Here is a 12,028-nt window from a genome sequence, read left to right on the forward strand (position 1 = left end):
GGGCTGCAGCAGATACACCAGCTGCAAGCTCCACATGCAACACATCATCCTGCTGTGCCCAACTTCACCAGTCCATCACATCATATTGAGGCCTGGTCCTGATCTGCTGGCTGAGTGAATTCCACATCACTTTTTCCTGCCCTGAGAGACTATTATGAGAAATGGAACCCATGGTTTTGGACTTCTTAGAGAGATAGCTCATAGACTAAGAGCATGATATCTGTGTGTCGTCATGTATATATACATGTCGAGAGACAGGGAAAATAGTAGTGACTTGGATGTGATGCAAAAGATATAGAGTAAGGAGTGGAATGCTGTCCTGGTTTGGTGGGGATAAAATTTATAGAATCAAGGTTCTGTTATGTTTTGTTTCAGTTTGTGGCCAGCTGTCAGGTTCACTATAAAAGGGAAAGCTTGGTGGGGATGGGTGGGGCTCTTTTTCCTGTGCTGGCTTCTCCTCTTTTTTTTTTTTTTTTCTTCTTCAATGGTTGTGATCCCTGGAGTGACTTGCCACCCCTCTGTGGGCTAAGTATAATTTTGTGTGTTTTGTATTAGCATCAATATTGGTTTCCTTATTTTATTAAATCTGTTTAAATTTCAACCCATCAGTCTCCCTCCTTTTCCCAATTCCCTTTCTCAGCTAGGGAAGGGACATTGGGTGATAGAACAACTGCTTATTGTTTAGCCCTGGGTGTGGGCTAAATGGAGACAGATTGTTTAGCCTGGAGAAGAAAAGGCTCAGGGGGATATTATCAGTCCCTTACCTCATGGCAGTGACTAAAGAAGATGAAGCCAGACTTCTCAGTGGTGCCCAGTGATGACCCACAAATTGAAAACCAGAAAATTCCATTTGAACATAAAACTTTTTTTACTGTGAGTGTGGTCAAACACTGGCACAGGTTGCCCAGAGAGGTTGTGGAGTCTCTGTCCTTTGAGATATTCAAAACCTGACTGGACATGGTCCCAGGCACTTTGCCCTAGTTGAGCCTGCTTTGAGCAGGGGGTTGGACTAGGTGATCTCCAAAGGTCCCTTTCAACTTCAACTATTCTATCATTTGGAGAGTACAGGAACCCAGCATTCGGGGATATGACTTGACTTCTCTGACTATTTCTTATTCCAAGAGTGTGTTAGTAAGTTGAGAAAGAAAGATGATAGGGAAATCCATGTCATATGAGCCAGACTTTTCCCTGTAGCCACTTTCTATTGCTCTGTGCAGAACGTTGAAGCTCTGGATGTTTCCATTCCCCTAAGTAAAGTGGAGCAGCCCAGAGCGCAGGACTAAAAGCTTTTCCCAAAACCAAATGTACTCAAAGTACAACAGCAGCAGCCTACTGTATATGCACCAAGATAACAGGGAAAATATTTTTTTTTGGAGTCAAATCCTGTTTTTACAGGTAAAAAAGCTAAAGTTGGCTTTCTGCAGTTACCAGGAAAGAGATGCTCTTATAACTACACATGGCAAGTCATCATTACTCCTAGAATTTATTTCCTGGAAGAGAAAAAAAGCCTCTTATTAAGTGGTTTCATCAGAGCGCAAGATCAGAAATCGTTGTAGCTTAATAGCTCTATACTGGCATCCTCGCTGGCCCAGTTGCTGTATGGTGTCCAGCAGCCCTCAGCCGCGAGAAGCAGGCTGCCACCACAGCAAGTGAGGAAATGGATCGTGCTTTCTCAGGTGTTTTTCTTAGTACTGATCAACTGTTCCTCACCCTCTTGGCTCCGAGACCTCTTTTAGGGGTCATATACATGGAGAAATTAGCCAGCATTGCTCCCTTGGTGAATACTTACCTAGAATACAGCAGATATATGGGGAGGAGTTTTAAAGCAACAGTGCCAGTCTGTGTCTCCCCAAAGACAACCTTAAATCTAGTCACATACTTTCCAGTGTCTAGAATCTCTGAAATTTCTATTGTAGATGAGTCCATGTGCCCAATGTTCAACACGCACTAAGCACTGCAGTGGGTCTGTGGAGAGAGGAAATCCCTGGAACAGGGAAACTTTTGACAACACAGGAAAAAAAACACAGGCACCAATTACAGGGGCTGCAAATCTTTCTGCTGAGACTTCAGCATCCCTGGAACATGACCCACGCTCTGTTTATGTCTTTGGCACAAACAGCCCAAGCAACTGTCAAGCTGACCTTCTGACCTCAGTTCTGCACTTAAGGCCTGTGGCTTCTCTCTTACCTCTCCCAGCTCGTGGTACACCTTAATGAAGAGGGAAAGGTAAGACCCTTCGTGCAGGGCGGTACTTTGGAGCAGCTGATCAGTAGCCTCCAAATGCCATGTTGGCCATGTGGTTCCTTGAGCCTTGCAGGGGGCTGAAGCCATCCTGACATTTGTTCTTCCAGATGAGGAGGCTCGGGTTGGGGGGACTGAGGAAGTTGGGAGACAAAGCATGGAGGCACCTGTTTTCTAACACACTGTGAACTTGCTCACTTTCAATCTCTGACAGAATGGGCTGCCCTTGCCTAAAGAACAGTTCAAGCACTGTGTTCCTGGCATCTCTTCATTTATTAATTCATTTAATACTGGACCTCGAAAGCACCTTGCACTGGTAAAGACTATCCTGATCCTCCATTCAGAAGCAGACAGACAGGATGAGTACAGCTATGGCTAGGAAGAACTTGTTAAAGGAGAAGTTGCTGCGTGAGCATTCACACACCATTCAAGGAGTTGAACACACACCACCCGAGACTAACTCCTAGGACCAGAGTTCCCTCACAGTAGGCAACTCCAGTGAGCTGAAGGGGTGCCCCTTTCGACTCCTCACTCACACACACTCACTCTCAGATGCTTCCTCTTCCTTCAGGATCGACCCTAGGTTTCCTGGAGCAGAATCTCAGGTATCGAATCTTATATATAAAAAAACAATGTATTCAGATGGCACAGCGGAAAAACAGCTCGAGCTGCGTGCCTCCAGAGACACGGACCCCAGACAAAGAAACCCCTGGACAATTATACCTTTACAATCTATGCACCCGCCCCTCATGCGCTCTTCACGCATTCTTCACCTGCCTCTTTGGTCCAATGGTGATTTCTGGTCTGGGGTCTTCTAACACCTTATTGGATTCTTTCTGTGTCTCCAGGCAGGCTGTTAACTGTTCTTTTATCTTGTTCCAGCTTCTGCTGATGGTTGTAGCCTCCTTATCTTCTGGTTTGCGCTTCTTGTGCATTTGCTTGCTGGCAGAGCGTGGAAAACTGAAAAGTCCTAGACTTAAGATAAACACTATTTAGCAACAACTAAAACATCAGTGTGCTATCAACATTATTCTCATGCTAAATCCAAAACACAGCACTGTACCAGCTACTAGGAAGAAAATTAACTCTATCCCAGCCGAAAGCATATCTAGGTGAAAGTTCACAGCTTGTGGCCAGACTTCAGGAAATCTAGCTACTCGTGCTAAGTAATAAACAAACAGTATACCAAATTGCACAAAATTATGCTGTAACCCCTGCGTCCTAATGCTAAATGATTGACTCTGAGTGATTCATTCTATTTAAAACTTACTGATTTAAGCTAAACGAATAGTATTAGCAACAAAACTACATTAGCAACAAGAGGAGGGCCAAGGGGAAGCTCCATCCTTTATTGGATGTGAGGGGAAACATAGTGACAAAGGCTGAGGAAAAGGCTGAGGTGCTTAATGCCACCTTTGCCTCAGTCTTTAGTAGCAAGACCAGTTGTTCTCCGGGTACCCAGCCCCCTGAGCTGGAAGACAGGGGCAGTGAGCAGAACCAAGCCCCCACAGTCCAAGGGGAAATGGTTAGAGACCTGCTACACCACTTAGACACACACAAGTCTCTGGGACCAGATGGGATCCACCCAAGGGTACTGAGGGAGCTGGCAGAAGTGCTCACCAAGCCACTTTCCATCATCTATCAGCAGTCCTGGCTAACCAGGGAGGTCCCAGGGGACTGGAAGTTAGCAAATGTGATGCCCATCTACAAGAAGGGCTGGAAGGAGGATCCGGGGAACTACAGGCCTGTCAGTCTGACCTTGGTGCCAGATCATCTTGAGTGCCATCACACGGCACGTACAGGACAACCAGGAGATCAGGCCCAGTCAGCATGGGTTTACGAAAGGCAGGTCCTGCTTGACTAACCTGATCTCCTTCTATGACAAGATGACCCGCTTACTGGATGAGGGAAAGGCTGTGGGTGTTGCCTACTGTCCTGGATTGGCCTAAACCCGGCCAATTTTCCTTTCAGTGATTTTTACTTTCAGCTAAGCTTCTTCTAAGTAACTGCATTTTCTGAAACTAACTGCATGTTTTGCAGACAGTGTCGAGTCGGCAAGGCAGCAGCAGTGGCAGCGGCGACAGCGACTGAGGTGAGTGTGGGGCGAGGGTGAGATCGGGCTGTACCGGGCGGGTTCCGTACTCAGGGCCACCCGAGCAGCAGCCCCAAGTCCCGTCTGGACCCGGAAGTTCCCGGCAACGAATCAGGCAAGGAGGGAGCAGAGCCGGAAGCACGGCAGGAGATTTGAAGGGCCCCTGGGGAGTGCGAGCGACCCGGAGCAGGGTGAACAGGGGTGTGGCAGTTTGCGCAGCAGTTCGCGCAGGCAGGGCGAGCAGGGTAGGCGGGCAGGCAGGTGCGGTCTCCCTCCCATCGGGGCAAGAGGACAGTCCAGGAATGGTTTCCACTCAGCGGGGCCCTAAGTCCTCTGCGGGTGCCAGAAAGGACATGACAACCCAAACGGACCTGCCGCCGAAGCATGTGGAGGTGCAGGTGGCAGGCTGCAGGGAGTGCCAGAGCCTGGCCCTGGTGCTCGAGGGTAACGGAGACCTCACCTGTGTGAGGTGTGAACAGGTCGACGACCTGATCTCCTTGGTGGCCCAACTCAAGGAGGAGGTGGAAAGGTTAAGGAGTACAAGAGCATCCCAGGAAGAGGTTGGCGGGCAGTGCTGTTCCCTGCCTGTCCAGGGGAAAATGGACTGGCCTAACGCTCCCCGGGTAGTGGAGGATCCTCTTCCTCCTCCACAAGGAGCAGGAGGAGACCTAGGGGATGGGGGGGAATGGAGGCAGGTCCCTGCTCGGGGTGGCAGGCGAATCCCATCACGACCTTCCTCCCCTCCCCACATCCCCCTGAAGAATAGGTATGAGGTGCTGGAGCCTGAGCGTCTTCCTGAGCATCAGGAAGACACGAATCTGGGTGAAAGACCTTCTACGGGGCTACGTGAACAGAAGCAACCAAGTAAGAGGGTTGCAACCAGCTCCAAAAAGGAGAAAAGAAAAGTAATTTTTATAGGTGACTCCCTGCTAAGGGGAATGGAGGGCCCCATATGCAGGCCAGACCCGACTCACAGGGAAGTCTGCTGCCTCCCTGGGGCTCGGGTAAGGGATGTTGCCAGGAGGCAACACCTGAACTGGTGAGGCCCTCTGACTACTACCCACTATTAGTATTCCAGGTGGGTAGGGATGAGATTGAAGGGAGAAGTCCCAGGGCTATCAAAAGGGACTTCAGGGCCCTGGGGCATTTGGTAAAGGGGGTAGGTGCACAGGTGATATTCTCTGCAATTCCTTCGGTGTTAGGTGAAAATAGGGAAAGGACTGTGAAAGTACAACAGATTAATACGTGGCTAAGAGACTGGTGCCGTAGGTGGGATTTTGGGTTCGTTGACCACGGGGTGGCTTTCATGGCACCGGGCCTGCTTATGTCGGCTGGGGAACAGCTGAATCAGAAGGGGAAAAGGGTTATGGCCCAGAAGTTGGCAGGGCTGGTTAAGAGGTCTTTAAACTAGGTTCGATGGGGGAGGGGGATAAGACCAGGGCAACTGCAAACGAACCTAGTGGCGACAGGCCTGCTTTGGGGGCAAGGCCGCTAGCCCAGCTGAAGTGCGTTTACACCAATGCACGCAGTATGGGCAACAAACAGGAAGAGCTAGAAGTCACTGTACAGCAGGAATGTTATGATGTGGTTGCCATCACAGAAGCGTGGTGGGATGACTCTCATGACTGGAGTGCAACTATGGATGGCTATAAGCTCTTTAAGAGGGACAGGCGAAGCAGGAGAGGCGGTAGGGTAGTGTTGTATGTTAGGGAGTGCTTGGACTGTGTCGAAATTGAGGAAGATGGTGAGGATGACAAGGTTGAATGTCTATGGGTAAAGATCGGGGGAAGGTCGGCAGGGCGGACATTACGGTGGGAGTCTGTGGTAGACCACCCAACCAGGATGAGCAGGCGGACGAGGTGTTTTACAAGCGGCTGTCAGAAGCCGCCCGGTCGCCGGCCCTTGTACTCGTGGGCGACTTCAACTTGCCGGATGTCTGCTGGAAATACAACATGGCAGAGAGGAAGCAATCTAGGAGGTTCCTCGAATGTGTGGAGGACAACTTCCTCATGCAAGTGGTAAATGAGCCCACTAGAGGAGGGGCCCTGCTTGACCTGTTGTTTGTGAACAGAGAAGGACTAGTGGGAGATGTGAGGGTCGGTGGCCGTCTTGGGAGTAGCAACCATGAAATGTTAGAGTTTTCGATAGTGGGGGAAGTAAGGAGGGGCAAGAGCAGAACTTCTGCCTTAGATTTCCAGCGGGCAGACTTTAGCCTGTTTAGGAGGTGGGTGAACCGAGTCCCTTGGGAGTTGGTCCTGAAGGACAAAGGAGTCCAGGAAGGCTGGACATGCTTCAAAAGGGAATTGCTAAATATTCAGGAGCAGGCTGTCCCAGTCTGTAGGAAGACAAGCCGTCGGGGAAAAAGACCGGCCTGGTTAAACAGAGAACTTAGGCTAGAACTTAAGGAAAAAAAGAGAGCCTATTTGCTCTGGAAGAAGGGTCGAGTAACTTGGGAGGTCTATAGGGACGTGGCCAGGTCGTGTAGGGAGAAGATTAGAAGGGCCAAAGCTCAATTAGAGCTCGATTTGGCTGCTACAGTCAAAGATAACAAAAAAAGCTTCTACAAATACATCAACAGCAAAAGGAGGGTCAAGGAGAGCCTCCACCACTTGCTGAATGAGGAGGGTAGTGTAGTGTCAGGGGATGAGTGTAGAGGGGTTTCTGGAGGAGAATGGTCATGTAATGAGCCAGAAGTATGAGAGTATGGAGTGAGGGCCTAGCTGCGTGACAAGAGTCATGTAGTTAGTGTCAACAAGCCGACCTTGGAGAGAAGAAATGAGGAAAAACAGCAGTTGAGCAAACAAGAATTGAGGGAGTAGCCGAGGGGAGCCGAACACGGAGGAGAAGAAACAGGAACTGATGGAGCCAATCAAAAAAGGACCAGTGGCAGAGCAGTAACCAATCAACACATCAAAGAAGAGTGTGCTTGAAGCGTGGACAGTAATATTAACCAATAGCAATGCACATGCTTGCAGACAGGGAAAGTACAAATGTATAAAAGGGACAGCCTGTGCTTAATAAAGCGTCTTCACTTTGATTCACACTGGATTGTGTGGAGTCCTGGTTCTTCTCCTCAGATGAGGAAAAGGCAGAGGTGCTCAATGCCTTCTTTGCCTCGGTCTTTACTGTCAAGACCGGTTGTCCTCAGGAGACTCGGCCCTCAGAGCCTGAAGTTAGGGACGGGGGGCTGTGTGAACCTCCCGTAATCCAGGAGGAGACGGTTAGTGACCTGCTGTGCCAGTTGGACACCCACAAGTCTATGGGCCCGGATGGGATTCACCCCACAGTAATGAAGGAACTGGCAGATGAACTTGCCAAACCACTCTCTATTATCTACCGGCAGTCCTGGTTAACTGGAGAAGTTCCAGCTGACTGGAAATTAGCAAACGTAATGCCCATCTACAAGAAGGGCTGGAAGGATGATCCGGGGAACTATAGGCCTGTCAGCCTGACCTCGGTGCCAGGCAAGGTGATGGAACAGATCATCTTGAGTGCCATGACATGGCACATGCAGGACAATCGGGGCATCGGGGCCAGCCAACATGGATTCATGAAAGGCAGGTCCTGCTCGACCAACCTGGTCTCCTTCTATGACCAAGTGACCCGCTTAGTAGATGAGGGCAGGGCTGTGGATGTAGTCTATCTAGACTTCAGTAAGGCATTCGACACTGTCTCCCACAGCATCCTCCTGGACAAATGGGCTGCCCGGGGCTTGGATGGGTGGACTCTTCAATGGGTTAAAAACTGGCTGGATGGCCGAGCCCAGAGAGTGGTGGTGAATGGGGCAAAGTCCAACTGGCGGCCGGTCACTAGCGGTGTTCCCCGGGGCTCAGTTCTGGGGCCGGTGCTGTTCAATATCTTTATAGATGATCTAGACGTAGGGATTGAGTGCACCCTCAGCAAATTTGCAGATGACACCAAGCTGGGTGGGAGTGTCGATCTGCTGGAGGGTAGGAAGGCCCTACAGAGGGATCTGGACAGGTTAGATAGATGGGCCAAGACCAACGGCATGAGGTTCAACAAGAACAAGTGCCGGGTCTTACACTTCAGCCACAACAACCCCATGCAGCGCTACAGGCTGGGGGAGGAGTGGTTAGAAAGCGGCACGGCGGAAAGAGACTTGGGGGTGCTGATCGACAGCCAGCTAAACATGAGCCAGCAGTGTGCCCAGGTGGCCAAGAAGGCCAATGGCATCCTGGCTTGTGTCAGGAATAGTGTGGCCAGCAGGACTAGGGAAGTGATTGTCCCTCTGTACTCGGCACTGGTGAGGCCGCACCTTGAATCCTGTGTCCAGTTCTGGGCCCCGCACTTCAAGAAAGATGCTGAGGTGTTGGAGCGAGTCCAGAGGAGGGCGACCAAGCTGGTGAAGGGTCTGGAGGGTCTGACCTACGAGGAATGGCTGAGGGAGCTGGGGTTGTTTAGCCTGGAGAAGAGGAGGCTCAGAGGTGACCTTATTGCAGTCTACACCTACCTGAAGGGAGGTTGTAGCAGAGTGGGACAAGAGGACACAGCCTCAAGCTTCGCCAGGGGAGGTTCAGGTTGGACATTAGGAAGCATTTCTTCTCAGAAAGGGCTATTAGACATTGGAAGGGGCTGCCCAGGGAGGTGGTGGAGTCACCATCCCTGGAGGTGTTTAAGAAAAGACTGGACATGGCACTTAGTGCCATGATCTAGTTGACAGGGTGGTGTCAGGGCAATGGTTGGACTCGATGATCCCTGAGGTCTCTTCCAACCTGACTGACTCTGTGATTCTGTTTCTAGGACTGATAATGGTCAAAGTTTATAATTATTACTGAGGCAACAGTGGGAATGGTATGCAGAAAGGCTCTTGCTTGTCGTTATATTTGTCGCGGTGGTCAAATAAAGACAGGAGACAGAAGGATATTTTCAAGCAGGCAGCAAAGCAAGAGCAAAAGCAAAAAGAGCGCCTGCGTTTATTTTACTCCTTTTTTTATACCTTCCCCCCTCTAGCTGGCTAGCTTTATGGTTGGTTGCAATCCGTGTTCACGTGCCCGACCACAACCGCTGATTGGCCATCATGCGCTGGCCATGAGTCCATAGTTGGCAGCTGGAATGTCACTCCCTATCTTGTTATTCTCACATCCTGTTTTCTTGCTAAATTCCTCTTCACTCTCAGGTTTAACCGTTTCAAGGACATAGCTCCATTCCTTCACGGTCAGGGCTGCCAGCAGCCCAGTCCAATCTTTCACTTGCTTGTACCTATTCTTAGAGAAACCAAGGTCACTGCTGAATTCCTCACTGCTTACGAGTGAAGAGCCGAAGGGGGGTCGCACCTGCAGGGAGGAGCGGACAGGGCAGGTGACCCAAAATTGACCAGCGAAGGTATTCCATCCCATACACGTCATTCTCAGTATAAAGCGGGGGGATCACGAGGGTCTCGGCCCTTCTGCTATGGCCGGTGTCTGAAGAGGACTCTGTCCGTTTTCCTGCTGCCCCTGATCCCGATCCGTGCATTCCTGAATCCAGTTCCCGTCTGTCGCTGGGCCTGGTCTGGCCCTTCCCGGAGCCTGCCCTGCAGTGCCGGTGGGGACGTGGCCGACATCGGGGGAGCTCGATCTTGGTTTTGTATATATTTGTATATACTTAATTATTCCAATATTATTATTATTATACACTTTTTCATTATTATAGTTCATTAAAACTGTTTTAACTTTCCGACCCGTAAGTCTCTCTCCCTTTTCTCTTTCCCTTCCCCTTCTAGGGGGGAGGAGGGTTAATAGAGAGCGTCTGCCACCGGTTTAATAGCCAGCCCAGCTTTAAACTGTGACACCTACCTAGACCTTAGTAAAGCCTTTGACACAGTCTCCCACAGCATTCTCCTGGAGAAACTGACTGCTCGTGGCTTGGACAGGCATACGCTTCGCTGGGTAAAGAACTGGCTGGATGGCCGGGCCCAAAGAGCTGTGGTGAATGGAGTTAAATCCAGTTGGTGTCCGGTCACAAGTGGTGTTCTCCAGGGCTCAGTGCTGGGGCCAGTTCTCTTCAATATCTTTATCAATGATCTGGATGAAGGGATCAAGTGCACCCTCAGTAAGTTCGCAGACGACAACAATTTGGGTGGAAGTGTCGATCTGCTGGAGGGTAGTAAGGCTCTGCAGAGGGATCTGGACAGGTTGGATCGATGGGCCGAGGCCAAGTGTATGAGGTTCAACAAGGCCAAGTGTCGGGTCCTGCACTTGGGGCACAACAACCCCATGCAACGCTACAGGCTGGGGGAAGAGTGGCTGGAAAGCTGCCTGGTGGAAAAGGACCTGGGGGTGTTGATTGATGGCCAGCTGAATATGAGCCAGCAGTGGGCCCAGGTGGCCAAGGTGGCCAACAGCATCCTGGCTTGTATCAGAAATAGTGTGGCCAGCAGGACCAGGGAAGTGATCGTCCCCCTGTACTCAGCACTGGTGAGGCCGCACCTCAAATCCTGTGTTCAGTTTTGGGCCCCTCACTACAAGAAAGACATGGAGGTGCTGGAGAGAGTCCAGAGAAGGGCAACGAAGCTGGTGAAGGGTCTGGAGCACAAGTCTTATGAGGAGCAGCTGAGGGAACAGGGGTTGTTTAGTCTGGAGAAAAGGAGGCTCAGGGGAGACCTTATTGCTCTCTACAAGTACCTGAAGGGAGGTTGTAGCGAGGCGGGTGTCAGCCTCTTCTCCCAAGTAACAAATGATAGGACGAGAGGAAACGGCCTCAAGTTGCACCAGGGGAGGTTTAGATTGGATAGGAGGAAAAATTTCTTCACCAAAAGGGTTATCAAGCATTGGAACAGGCTGCCCAGGGAAGTGGTGGAGTCGCCATCCCTGGAGGGATTTAAGAGACGAGTAGATGTGGTGCTTGGGGATACGGTTTAGTGGTGGCCTTGGCAGTGTTAGGTTAATGGTTGGACTTGATGATCTTAAAGGTCCTTTCCAACCAAAATGATTCTGTGATTCTATTTCTTAACAAACTAACAGAACCAGTATGAAACTATTCCCAAAGTGCTATCTTGGTTTGGCTTCCTTGTTCTGCAATGGCAGTGCCACCAGCTGGCAAGAGCTGAGATCCCAAGTCACAAAGAACAGAAACAAAACACACCCAAGAAGGAAAGTGATGACATCCAAGCAAACCTGCAGCAGCTGGGCTGGGAGTTCGAGGCAGGCAGCAGATTGAATGTTGAAAAGGATAATGTGCACTGCCACGGTGTTTGTAGTTGTCCTGGTTTCATTGGGATTTGGTTTCAGTTTGTGGCCAGCCATGGTGATCAAGGCCCTCAGCAGTTAAACCCAGGGCAGCTGACCCAGGCTGGCCCACAGGTGTGTTCTATAGCATTGACATCAAGCTCACTGTAAAAGGGAGGGCTTGCTGGGAAGAGCTGTTTTTTTTTTTTTCCCCCTGCTCTCCTTGCCTCTCCTCCCTCTTCCTTGCTGTGATCCCTGGAGCAACCTGCCAGTGATCTGTGGATAAGTATACTGTTGTCTGTTTTGTGTTGTCATATTTTCTTCATTTCATTAAATCTGGTTAACTTCATTCCACAAGTCTCCCTCTCTTTTTCCCAGTTCCCTTCCTCATTTGGGGAAGGGACATTGGGTGAGAGAAAAAGTGCTATTGTTTAGCCCTGGGTGCGGGCTAAACAAAGACCATAGTATACAGTAAAAGCACAGTTGATAGCAGCATAGACCTACTGCAGGCTCCAGGCCAAGGAGTGCA

The sequence above is a fragment of the Nyctibius grandis genome, assembly GCF_013368605.1.
Source record: "Nyctibius grandis isolate bNycGra1 chromosome W unlocalized genomic scaffold, bNycGra1.pri SUPER_W_unloc_2, whole genome shotgun sequence".
Classification (NCBI taxonomy): Eukaryota; Metazoa; Chordata; class Aves; order Nyctibiiformes; family Nyctibiidae; genus Nyctibius; species Nyctibius grandis.